Genomic DNA, 13,996 nt, shown 5'->3' on the forward strand with positions numbered 1-13,996 from the left:
AATCTGTCATATTTGCAAAAAATTTCTCTGGTTCCAAAATTGATATGGTTGGTTATTTTCAGGTTGTGATTCAATTTAAAAACAGAAAGGCTGACATAAAACTGTAATTTCTCTCAAGGGTGTAAATGTTTTAGGATGGCTTGATCAATGGAAATTAGGGATCCTACTTAATCCAGGTGCTAGAGACCCCATTTCTCTTTGTGATGAAAGTTTAATGGGAACGGTTTCAGTGATTGATCCACCTAAATTACTTGATACCACCGATATTGAGAGAGGTTGCAATCTGGTTAAACGTTTTGATTCTGTTTTTAGTGAGAAGTTAGGTAAACTTAAAAATTTCTCACACAATATTGTGCTTAAAAAAATCATACACCTGTGGTACAAAAGCTTAGGGGTGTTCCTATCAACATCAGAGAAGAACTTAAGAGTATGCTGAAGGATTTACTTGATGAAGTAATAATTGAACCTATAGAATCGTCAGAATGGGTTTCTCCCATAGTTTTGGTAAGAAAACTGGATCAAAAATTAAGACTGTGTGTTGATCTAAGAGCACTGAATGCTAACATCGTAATTGACTGTCATCCCCTACCGAATATTAACGAACTAGTTTCAATGTTAGAGGGGGCAAGAATTTTTTCAACCTTAGATCTGAGATCGGCATACCACCAAATTGAGTTGACAGAATCTTCCAGAAAATTTACAGCGTTTATAACACCTCAAGGTTTGTTTCAGTACATACGTATGCCGTTTGGGCTAGCGTCAGCAGCCTCTGTTTTTCAGAGAACAATGTTTCATATGTTCAGAGATTTGGACAATTTTGTTAAATGTTTTCAGGACGACATTTTAGTTTTTTCAAAGAATGTTGATGAACACGAAATACATTTACAGGAGGTGTGCAAAAGATTAGAGTCTAATGGTTTAACGTTAAAAGCACACAAATGCAATCTATTCCAAGAATCTGTCGAATATTTGGGGCACACACTGTCGGGGGATGGCGTTATTCCTAAAAAATCGAATGTGGAAGCTATCATTAAAGCTCCCACTCCAACAAATAAAGACCAGTTACTTTCCTTTGCTGGGATGTGCGAATATTACAGCAAATTTGTGTTAAATTTTGCCACTAAAATGGAACCCCTAAGGAAACTTTTGAGACAAGGTGAAGAGTATGTGTGGTCGGATACACAACAACAAGCTTTTGAGGTAATTAAGAATGATATCATACACTCACCTACTCTCAAACCTTTTCGTATCAACAAAGAATGTGTGATTACAGTAGATGCAAGTTTGTATGGTCTAGGTAGTGTTCTATCACAGAAAGAAGGTAATGATGAGTGGGTGGTGGCATTTGCATCTAGAACACTGAATGAATGTGAAAGAAAATATGCCGTCATTGAAAGGGAGCTGTTAGCGTGTGTTTGGGCGATCGAGCATTTTAGATTGTATGTGTGGGGTTCAAAATTCACACTCAGGACAGACCACAAACCTTTGGTAAACATTTTGTCTGTTGGGGGTGGATGGAATTCCACAGCTAGGATAGCTAGACTTACGTCAAGACTACAGCAATATAATTTTGTCACTATTTATGTTCCTGGAAAAAAAAATGTTACGGCTGACTGTTTATCACGCCTTCCTTGTGATCAAGATGTAAGTAGTGTGTTAAATGAAAGGGATTTTGTGGTAACAGTTCAGGATGTTTTACAAGATACATTTCAAGAAGTTTCAGAATCATTGTGGGTAGAATGTGTACAGAAAGACACCAAATGGGAAGAACTTAAGAGTTACATCAATAAGGGATGGCCAAGTAAGGATAAAATTAAGCCAGAATTATTACCTTTCTATAAGGTGATGGAGGAATTAGAGTTGGAATCTGATTTTATATTTAAGTCGGGGAAGTGCGTTCCCCCAGAAGGCATGCAGGAGATTATACTTAAGGTTGCACATAAAACCCATCCTGGGATATCTTCAATGAAGCGTTTAGTTCGGTCTTATTTTTGGTGGCCTGAAATTGATAGGTATATTGATAGAACGGTCAGAGAGTGTCAAGAATGTGCATCTAGTGAGAGAATGTTGAAGGTTATCACACCACCTCTTAAAATGTCAAAATGGCCATCTGAACCATGGGAGAAGGTGGCATTATATATTTTTGGACCTTTCCACATGTTACCAGAGTCTGCACGTTATGCTTTGGTCATGATAGATTATCATTCAAAGTGGCCGGAGGTTAAGTTCGTCCCAAAGCCACCACTGATGCAGTTATAAGTTTTTTCAATTTTTTTTTTACTAGAGAGGGTTGTCCTTCCATGATGGTCACTGATAACGGTGTACAACTAACATCTGGGGAAATGTTTGAATTTCTCAAAGAATGTAATATCATTCACAGATTGACTTCTTTATACGAACCACATGAAAACGGACAGGTGGAGAGGTTTAATCGTGTGTTGAAGAACTTTGTTGTAGATGCTATCAAATGTAAGGAAAATTGGGTAAGTGCTTTAAGAGAGAGGTTGTGGATCTATCGTATTACGCCTCATTCTACTACGGAGGTGAGTCCTTTTAAGCTATTTAAAGGTCGCAATCCTGCTTCCAATGTCTTACCATGGTGGTTGAAGGAGAAATAAAACAAGATTGTAGTGGATGATAAGGAGAATGTTTCTGAGGTTGCCAAACGGGTGGAAGACAAGCAGTTCAAAACTAAGTTATGGTATGATAAGAAATGGAATGCAAAAGAGCAAAATTTTCAAGTGGGGGAATGGGTCAGAATTCGTAAACCTGGTTTATTGTCCAAAGGATCTAGTAAATTTAGTGACCCCATTGTAGTCAAAAAAGTCTTTGCTAACAGTGTCATGACTCAAGATGGTAGAATTTGGAATATGGGTAGATTGGCCAAGTGTTCCAAATTTTATAATTATCACAATGTTGTTCCTGACATGAATTTAGTTGTTGACAAGAATGATTCTGTAGCACACAGAGTTAAAGATGCAAAACGTGTAATCAACTTACCTAAAAGCTTTGATGACTGTGTGTAATATTGTTTACATCTTTTTTCTATGTTTTTTTTTTGTTTTGTTCCTGCACATTTTGTGTTCCTTTTTGTTTTCCTTTTCTTTTGTAAAAAGGGAGATGTGTTGTAATCTCTTATATTGTGTTATCCCTTTAATTAATGTGTTATGGTCGCATGCCACTGCATGCAACATGTTTCTTTTCAATGGCACTCTACATTCCACATGCTGGTGGAACTGTTATGTTTGGCACTCAGTGTTCAGTTGAAGCTGGACTCTGATGCAAGAAGTTGTTCTGTCGTGCTGCTAATAAAGAGGCTTCATTTTCATCTTATTTGAGCATTATTTCAACAGTTTATCATGCTTAATATCAACAAGAGCATTTCTTTCACCACAATAGCCGGTAATCTAGCAGGTATCTCATTTTACGGGAAATTCTTTTGGGGATACGAGCCATCGGCAGGTGAAATGGGAAGGAGAATGCTGCAAGGATGGGCCAAGACTAAGAGAAGAGGGCTGTACAAGAGAGAGCCAATATCCCTAAAGCTATTATACAAGATAATTGCAATGCTGCATGAGATCTGTTTCTCTGAATTCGAGTTCCAATTGCACAAATTGTGCATGGTTTGGCTCTTTTGTGGTGCTGTCAGGGTATCAGAATTGTTGGGAACTGCCATTAACGATGAAATGAAAACTAAAAACGTATCCCTGATTCATTCAAATATTGAAATCTTTCTGGAACACTCGAAAAATGACCAGACAGGAAAAGGTTCAATAGTAATTTTATAGGCTATAGGAGTTTTTTTATCTCCCATACAAGCATGGTTTGATTTTCTAGCAATAGGGGGTGCAAGTTCAACATTTATTTTTCGCCCTCAAGACGGATCCCAACTAAAAACATCACAATTGTTAGCTATATTAAGAAACGCATTGATGAAAATTGGTGAGGAGCCAACTAATTTCGGTACACATTCTTTTCGCATTGGGGCAGCCTCAGAAGCTGCCAGATGGGGGTTTTCTGTTAGTGATGTTAAAAAGTTAGGATGATGGTCTTCAGATTGTTTTTTATGCTACATCAGAAAGCTGGAGCATGGCAGTTGAGGATAGGGATATTAATTGTCTTCTCCTTTTAGGTTTGGATCGGTCCCACCATCAAGTATGGATCATTGGTCATTCATTCATTAAATGGGCAGCTACCCAAGCAGAAAAACTGCACTTTGGAAAGAATTTAGGTTTCTCTTCTGAAGAAATTATGTTATCTTGGGGGGAAAAAGCGGTATGAAATGGGGTCAGCTCTTGCCACTAGTAAGTGAGTTATTCGCTAAGATAAAACCGGAAGTGGTTTTGTTACATCTTGGGGGAAATTATCTGGTGCAATTATCCGGTTTGGGGCTTTTGATAGAAATGAAAACTGATTTGGAACTTTTTTCAAAAACCTGGCCCAAAACTCAGCTCATACTGACCGCTCCCATGCCTCGCAGAATCTGGAGAGGGGCGGACAGTTTTTGTTTTAACAATGGTATACATTGGTTGGTTCATGCTGAAATTACTAAGGAGGATTTTCAAATTTTTAGTCATGATGGAGTCCTCTTGTCTCTTATAGGAAATTAAATTTATATTTTGAATAGTAGAGAAATGATTGCTAAAATTTAAAATTTACATACTTGGTGTTGAAGCTATGCTGTTTAAGCGACAGCATTAATATGGATGTTTATTCCGAAAGTAGTTTGTTTTTCTCAAATTTTAGTAAGGAACACCTTTGCTCTCCTTCTCTCTCCGCCCCCCTCTTTTCTTACATTATTTCCTACCTTCCTCCGCCCCCCCTCCTTTTCCCCCTCCCACCACCCTATTTTCCATCCTCTACTCCTCGCACTCTTTGCTAGTTCCTTGGGGTGGTAGTTTCTTCGGATATCGATTTATAGTGTTTATGTTGTTTACTGTTTGGCAACAGTATATTATGTTGTGCTTTCGAAGAACATGGTTTATATTTGAATAAAGCGTTGTAACCTGTTTGGCGACAGTGGTCTAAAAATTTTTTCTATTTTAAGAGCGGGAAAAAGGGGGGGACAGGAAAAACACCTGAGTTAGGGTTTTTCCTGGTGGCAGAGTTGGAGGAGATCAAGACAGGCAGGAAGGGTTGGGGGCATTAGGAATAGGTTTGGACAGAGGGAAGCAAGGGAGAGAAGTTGGAGGCAAGAGGTAGGCAGGAGATGGAGACAGGCGTTTGGGGAGGAGGTTTAGGCCGAACAAGGTGGGGAAATAGTTGCTATGAGAATATTGCTTAGGTGCGGGGGGTGTTAGTTTGGGAAAATGTTTATATTATGATCTGTATGCAAATATATTGTGTATTGCCTGCCTGTCCAATAAAGCGGCCTTTTACCTCATCCTGGTTTTGGACGTGCTTATTGCCAGATGAGGGCTCCTGAGGTGGACACTCGCAGAGTGTGTGCCCCCGGGCATTTTTGGGCAATGGTACGGCCCCCCGCTTTGTTGGATAGGAAGGTATGCTGATTGGCTGGCCCGTTAAGAGCGCGAGCCTCAGAGTAAGAACGTTTGGTGTGGCACACTTTACCTGGCCACAAGGAGGTAGGGCTGCGAATTTTGGCCCTCCCTCCCTATATTTAGAATTTCTGGTTTTGTTTCATGTAAGTTGTTGTTCAGTATAAAATGTTTCATTATGGTGGTTGTCACTTGGACAGGTGGCAGAGTTGGAGGAGATCAAGACAGGCAGGAAGGGTTGGGGGCATTAGGAATAGGTTTGGACAGAGAGAAGCAAGGGAGAGAAGTTGGAGGTAAGAGGTAGGCAGGAGATGGAGATAGGCGTTTGGGGAGGAGGTTTAGGCCGAACAAGGTGGGGAAATAGTTGCTATGGGAATATTGCTTAGGGGCGGGGGTGTTAGTTTGGGAAAATGTTTATATTATGATCTGTATGCAAATATATTGTGTATTGCCTGCCTGTCCAATAAACCGGCCTTTTACCCCATCCTGGTTTTGGCGTGCTTATTGCCCGATACTTGAGGGACTCTGAGATTTAAATGGGATTGGTGTGAATGAGTATGTATAAGAAGGACTGAGAGTGAAAGTGTGACTAGTAATTGAGATCAATGATTAGAGATCTCCCTGAGGATGCCGTGTTAATACTAAGACCAGGATCCTTCATGAAATTAGAAAAACTATTTAAAGCCTTCTGGAGACCAATCTGCGTACGGGACATCAGTACTGCGTCATCCGCATTCCGCATAGAGGAGAGCAGGTATAGGATGACCACCTATTTGGGGAAAGGCTCAACCATCCTTAAGGAGTGCCTGCCCTAGCCCATTAATACAAAAGGCTAAAAAGGAAAGGGGCTAGGACACAACCTTGCCTAATCCCCCTCCTACTGGGGAAAGAGGCAGTACGCTCTCCACCCAGACCAAAGCGAACTCGTGACTTCGCTCCACTGTAGAGGCGCATAAGAAAATAGATAATGTTAGGTTCAACCCCCAAAATTTTAGGAATTTCGCAAAGTTTGCCATGCCTCACAGAATCAAAGAAAAACCAAAGGAAATGATGGAGGGGGCGTTGACAATACAAGCACTCACCCCCAGTCAACTGATCTGGATTTAATCCATCACCGTTCTTTAGCCCACTCTGCCACCCCAGTTCAGACATGGCCATATGCAAATCAGTCTGACCCTGTGCCTCATGGGAACAGTCCAGCCCGAACTGCCAAGCCATGCCTTCCCTGGACCGGAAACATGCTACCGAGGACCGGTTTCTGGCATTTCAGCCGTCTTCAGCCCGGCTTGCTTGAATCCAGTGGCAAAGTGAGCAAGGGACTCACGTCTGAGCATACCCTGCCAACTTATGGCGAACAAAGAAAAACCAAAGGAAATGATGGATGGAGAGTTGACAATACAAGCACTCACCCCCAGTCAACTGATCTGGGTTTAATCCATCACCGTTCTTTAGCCCACTCTGCCACCCCAGTTCAGACATGGCCATATGCAAATCAGTCTGACCCTGTGCCTCATGGGAACAGTCCAGCCCGAACTGCCAAGCCATGCCTTCCCTGGACCGGAAACAAGCTACCGAGGACCGGTTTCTGGCATTTCAGCCATCTTCAGCCCGACTTGCTTGAATCCAGTGGCAAAGTGAGCAAGGGACTCCCGCTTTTGGCCGCCATAAGTGTGGCAGGGGCTCAGACGTGAGTCCCTTGCACACTTTGCCACTGGATTCAAGCAAGCCGGGCTGAAGACGGCTGGAATGCCAGAAACCGGTCCTCGGAAGCTTGTTTCTGGTCCAGGGAAGGCATGGCTTGGCAGTTCGGGCTGGACTGTTCTCATGAGGCACAGGGTCAGACTGATTTGCATATAGCCATGTCTGAACTGGGGTGGCAGAGTGGGCTAAAGAACGGTGATGGATCAAACCAAGATCTTTTGACTGGGTGTGAGTGTTTGATTGGTTCTGATGCTCCGTCCATCACCACCCCCTTTTGTACCACTTTTGGCCACCATAAGTGTGGCAGGGTATGCTCAGACGTGAGTCCCTTGCTCACTTTGCCACTGGATTCAAGCAAGCCGGGCTGAAGACAGCTGGAATGCCAGAAACCGGTCCTCGGAAGCTTGTTTCCAGTCCAGGGAAGGCATGGCTTGGCAGTTCGGGCTGGACTGTTCCCATGAGGCACAGGGTCAGACTGATTTGCATATAGCCATGTCTGAACTGGGGTGGCAGAGTGGGCTAAAGAACGGGGATGGATCAAACCCAAATCTTTTGACTGGGTGTGAGTGTTTGATTGGTTCTGATGCTCCGTCCATCACCACCCCCTTTTGTACTGCTTTTGGCCGCCATAAGTGTGGCAGAGTATGCTCAGACGTGAGTCCCTTGCTCACTTTGCCACTGGATTCAAGCAAGCCGGGCTGAAGACGGCTGGAATGCCAGAAACCGGTCCTCGGAAGCTTGTTTCCGGTCCAGGGAAGGCATGGCTTGGCAGTTCGGGCTGGACTGTTCCCATGAGGCACAGGGTCAGACTGATTTGCATATAGCCATGTCTGAACTGGGGTGGCAGAGTGGTCTTAAGAACGGTGATGGATCAAACCCAGATCTTTTGACTGGGTGTGAGTGTTTGATTGATTCTGATGCTCCGTCCATCACCACCCCCTTTTGTACCGCTTTTGGCCGCCATAAGTGTGGCAGGGTATGCTCAGACGTGAGTACCTTGCTCACTTTGCCACTGGATTCAAGCAAGCCGGGCTGAAGATGGCTGGAATGCCAGAAACCGGTCCTCGGAAGCTTGTTTCCGGTCCAGGGAAGGCATGGCTTCGCAGTTCGGGCTGGACTGTTCCCATGAGGCACAGGGTCAGACTGATTTGCATATAGCCATGTCTGAACTGGGGAGGCAGAGTGGGCTAAAGAACGGTGATGGATCAAACCCAGATCTTTTGACTGGGTGTGAGTGTTTGATTGGTTCTGATGCTCCGTCCATCACCACCCCCTTTTGTACCGCTTTTGGCCGCCATAAGTGTGGCAGGGTATGCTCAGACGTGAGTCTCTTACTCACTTTGCCACTGGATTCACGCAAGCCGGGCTGAAGACGGCTGGAATGCCAGAAACCGGTCCTTGGAAGCTTGTTTCCGGTCCAGGGAAGGCATGGCTTGGTAGTTCGGGCTGGACTGTTCCCATGAGGCACTGGGTCAGACTGATTTGCATATAGCCATGTCTGAACTGGGGTGGCAGAGTGGGCTAAAGAACGGTGATGGATCAAACCCAGATCTTTTGACTGGGTGTGAGTGTTTTCATTGGTTCTGATGCTCCGTCCATCACCACCCCCTTTTGTACCGCTTTTGGCCACCATAAGTGTGGCAGGGTATGCTCAGACGTGAGTCCCTTGCTCACTTTGCCTCTGGATTCAAACAAGCCGGGCTGAAGACGGCTGGAATGCCAGAAACCGGTCCTCGGAAGCTTGTTTCCGAGCCAGGGAAGGCATGGCTTGGCAGTTCGGGCTGGACTGTTCCCATGAGGCACAGGGTCAGACTGATTTGCATATAGCCATGTCTGAACTGGGGTGGCAGAGTGGGCTAAAGAACGGTGATGGATCAAACCCAGATCTTTTGACTGGGTGTGAGTGTTTGATTGGTTCTGATGCTCCGTCCATCACCACCCCCTTTTGTACCGCTTTTGGCCGCCATAAGTGTGGCAGGGTATGCTCAGACGTGAGTCCCTTGCTCACTTTGCCACTGGATTCAAGCAAGCCGGGCTGAAGACGGCTGGAATGCCAGAAACCGGTCCTCTGAAGCTTGTTTCCGGTCCAGGGAAGGCGTGGCTTGGCAGTTCGGGCTGGACTGTTCCCATGAGGCACAGGGTCAGACTGATTTGCATATATCCATGTCTGAACTGAGGTGGCAGAGTGGGCTAAAGAACGGTGATGGATCAAACTCAGATCTTTTGACTGGGTGTGAGTGTTTGATTGGTTCTGATGCTCCGTCCATCACCACCCCCTTTTGTACCGCTTTTAGCCGCCATAAGTGTGGCAGGGTATGCTCAGACGTTAGTCCCTTGCTCACTTTGCCACTGGATTCAAGCAAGCCGGGCTGAAGACGGCTGGAATGCCAGAAACCGGTCCTTGGAAGCTTGTTTCCGGTCCAGGGAAGGCATGGCTTGGCAGTTTGGGCTGGACTGTTCCCATGAGGCACAGAGTCAGACTGATTTGCATATAGCCATGTCTGAACTGGGGTGGCAGAGTGGGCTAAAGAACGGTGATGGATCAAACCCAGATCTTTTGACTGGGTGTGAGTGTTTGATTGGTTCTGATGCTCCGTCCATCACCACCCCCTTTTGTACCGCTTTTGGCCGCCATAAGTGTGGCAGGGTATGGGGCGTGGCCGAGAGCCGACTATGGCGGACGTGTAGCTGAGGAGCTCCGTCCTGAGCCCTGTACACTAGCGGAATATCCTGTCATCCTGCACCGTTACCCACCCCGTCTCCACGTCCGAAGCTTCAGGGAGTGAGCGGCATACCTTTGCAGCGCACCACCCCCCTGGGTCGCCGCCGAAACTCTACTGACTTGCGGCGCTCCCGGAGGCCTGTCCCCTCGTGGTAAGCCGCGGACTCGATTTGCCTGGGAGCCGGGCAGCGGCGCGGCCCCGACGGACTACTGGCGAGCCCCGGAGGGGGGCGGGTCTGCGGAGCTCGAGAGCGCTGCCCGGGCCGGCGGCGGACACGGCCCCTGCTGCTGCCACACTGACTGCCTGCACACCAACGAGCCTGGGTGGCCGTCCCTGTCCGGACTGTCCGGTTCGCGGCACTGCGCCGCCGGGGCCGCCCCGGAGCCTGCCCGGACCCTAAGGAGACGCCCGCACTTGCCTGGACGCCGCTGACACCGGTGAGGAGTGGGGGCCTGGGGTTGGCGCCTGAGAGACATTTCTGCCCAGTGCACCATTGCCTTGGTGTACACGGGGACTACTCGCGACGGCCCCCCGCCGCTGCAGGACCATAGCCGCCATTTTGCCTCCACCCTGCACCCCGGGCCCTCCCGGCATCTAGCGCGGAGCCCTGCGCTGTCCTAGGCGCATCACAGCGGCAAGTTTACAGCGGCCCTGATACCTCCTCACATCACCAGCGCGGCCCCCCGCAGAGCGGGGAGTGGGTGCCTGTGCACTGCCACGGGTCCCGGCTACTTGGGGCTTCCACGGGGGCTCCTGGCTGCACACCATCTTTGGCCGGACTGCACCGCCGAGCTCCCCTTCCTGCTGATCTCCACCGGACCCCCAATAGTGGCCCAGCACCCCTACACATCGCCCTGTGGTGGCCGGACCCGCGGTTGAGAGGCAGGCCACCCGCTGAGCGCTGTTACACTGACGAGGATCCTGTGCTGTGAGCTTGGCAGCGCACTAGGGTGTGACCCTTTACTCATATCTTCGTGGTGCCGTCAGAGGCGGACACCTCTGCTTGCCGCTCGGGGTGCCATCAGGCGGTGCAGACCGGAGACGGAGAGTGCGCATACTACTACGCCACCCTGCATACCAGGTCGATGGGGAAACACAGGGGCAGGACCCAGGACCACGGCGCGTCGGCGGACATGCAGTCCACCGGCTCGGAGGACCCTCTAGCTTCGTCTACCGCGGACATTATCCCACCGACTGGAAAGGGTTCGCAGGACGCCAAGCTGGATCTCATTTTGAATGAAATACGAGCCACACGGGAGGCGCTTGAATCACGCATTGACAGCATGGCGACAGGCCTCTCGCTACTCCGAGCAGACCATAACAAACTTGCGGAGAAAGTGTCGGAGCAGAAGCTTGCGCTGAACGATCTCATACCTCAGCAAACAGAACACTCGGCGAAGCTGGAGGGTATGGAGAAACGGCTCAAGCTGCTATGGGATAAGGTGGATGATGCGGAAGGGAGGGCCCGCCGCAACAACGTCCGCATCCTAGGCATTCCGGAGCGCAGCGAGGGGAGGAATCCCACCCAATTCGTGGAGGACTGGATCAGGAAGATGGTGGGCCCGGAAGATCTCACGACGCTGTACAGTGTGGAGCGGGCGCATAGAATGCCGTCACGACCTCCGCAACAGGGGGCACCCCCACGCCCCTTGATCGCGCGACTCCTTCACTACAGAGACCGCGATACTGTGCTGAGAGTGGCCCGGGAGAAAGCGCCGATCCGCTATGAAGACAAGAACATCTCCATATACCCTGACTTCACGCCCACAGTTCAGCGAGCTAGGTCCACCTTCGTGGGGGTGAAGCGCAAACTGCGGGAAAGAGACTTGAAATATGCCCTCCTGTTCCCCGCTCGCCTCAAGATTCTCTATGGAAACAAATCCCACTTCTTTGACTCGCCGGAGGAGGCGGAGGAGTGGATGGAGGTTACGCTGACTCCGCCGACCTCGCAAGACCCACTTTCGGCCTCTGGGAATTCGAGGCACCGGAATCCGTCGGGCCAGAGTCACCAGGCTTCCTCTGCAGGACGAGCCCCTTCACAAAAATCTTCATCAAAGAGCCGACCCACAGCAGACCGCTTGATAGGTAGATCATCGGTGGTGCACCTGACGGAGGAGGCCCTCGCCGCTCACGATGCAGACACTAACGGAGGTCAGGCCAGCGTCTCCGGCACACACACTGAGGTGTCGTGGTCGGCGGACAGCCTACAATTATTTCCCAAAGTCACGGCGCAGACAGCGGAGGAGTTCTGACACCGGCAGCTTGCACCCTGAACGAGGTCCGGGTGGTAACGTATGAATAGTGTATCTTCGTACATGCTGGGGGTAACTAGCAGGTTTGGTTTCACGGAGGGCTGCCACACCACCGCAGGCCAGTACACGTCAGGCACGAGAGGTCCACTCTCCCCCACCGTATGCACTTGAAACTGTTTACTTCTTGCCCATGTTGGGCACACTGGTTTGGATCGCCGGCCCGTTGGCCCGGGGACCTTAATGTTGAGGGGCTACCTGTTTACACGACACTCTTCTCTTACGTCATGAGGTACTTGGTATGGTCACCCGCGGTCCCACCATGGCCGCATTGCAGGTTTTGTCATGGGACCGCTTAATGTTTATGACTTGTGCACCTGGAATGTGCGGGGCATGGGCTCGATCCACAAGAGGCACAGGATACTGGCCCAGCTCAATCGCCGGGGAATCATGATAGCCTGCCTGCAAGAAACACACTTGAACTGCGCTGAAGGCCTGAAACTCAAGAAGAAGTGGAGGGGTCAACTCTTTACCACATCCTACTCAGCGTTCTCTAGGGGGGCTGCCATTTGGCTCCGCAACTCTGTTCCCTTTAAACCGATTGAACAGCGAATTGATAATGAGGGCAGGTATGTGTTTGTGAAAGGCCTGTTGGATGGGGATACGATTGTGTTGGGCTGTGTGTATTCGCCAAACTCTGGCCAATCGGATTTTCTGGTAAATGTCAATAGAATCCTTGCGGAGTGGGCAGATCACCAGTGGGTGATTGGAGGAGACTTTAATGCAGTCTTAGATGTTACACTAGATAGGTCTCACCCCCCCTACACGCCACAGAAAGCAGGAGACAGGCGGATGCGCTGGCACAATGGGCGGCGGGATGGGAACTGGCAGATGCATGGCGCAGTGCGCACCCCCTGGACAGGGAATACACCTTCTTCTCCCCCCCTCACCAGCTACATACTAGGATAGACCGTATATATTCTGCTCCCGCTCCCTACTGGGATCGGTCGTCCGAGCCCAACATATGGGGAAGACCCTCTCGGATCATAACCCCGTAGAGCTCACCTGGCAATGGGGCAGGATGCTGGCCCCGATCCCGACCTGGAGGTTACCCACAGAACTACTTGAAGACTCCGTCTTCAGGTCATCCATGGCGAACGCTATTGAGACCTACTTTGCTATCAACACAAACACTGCCAGCTCCAGACAAATAGAGTGGGACACTTTCAAGGTCTTCATCAGGGGAGAGGCGATGGCCTCCCGAGTGGGCAGGAGGAGGGAGGTGATAGGTGCCCTAAAAGAAGTGGAAGGTACACTGGCAATGCTGGAGAGCGAAGCTGCGGGCACTAACACACACTTTACTCCTCTGCAGGAGGCACACATTAAACACGCCGAGCTACTGGAAGACCTGAGGCTCAGTGCTTAATTTGAAAAAAATGAAGTGCAGGTGCTCAAATGTTTGCCAGAGGCCACACCTACTTTTCTCTGGCTCCGCCCACTTCATCAACTGGCTCCACCCACTTACTATATTGGCTCCACCCACATTTTCACTGGTCTGGCCACCACCAGTAAATTAATGATAATTAAAAAAAACACGTAATCCTGCGCCTGCGGCCCCCGCCGCCCCCAGCCCTGCCTCGCCTCGCCTCACCTCACTCACCTGCCGCCTCAGCTGCCTGCCTTATTTCAAATTCGGCCGGCGCCGGCCTACCCCCAGGGCCAGGCCCCACCGCCCCAGGCCATCTTGTCCCTGCCTCCAGGGCAGCGCCAGCGCTGCTGTAGCAGTGGTAGGTAGAGTCGGTCGGTCGGGTCGACCAATCACAGT

Source organism: Lissotriton helveticus, chromosome 1_1 (assembly GCF_964261635.1).
Source record: "Lissotriton helveticus chromosome 1_1, aLisHel1.1, whole genome shotgun sequence".
Lineage (NCBI taxonomy): Eukaryota > Metazoa > Chordata > Amphibia > Caudata > Salamandridae > Lissotriton > Lissotriton helveticus.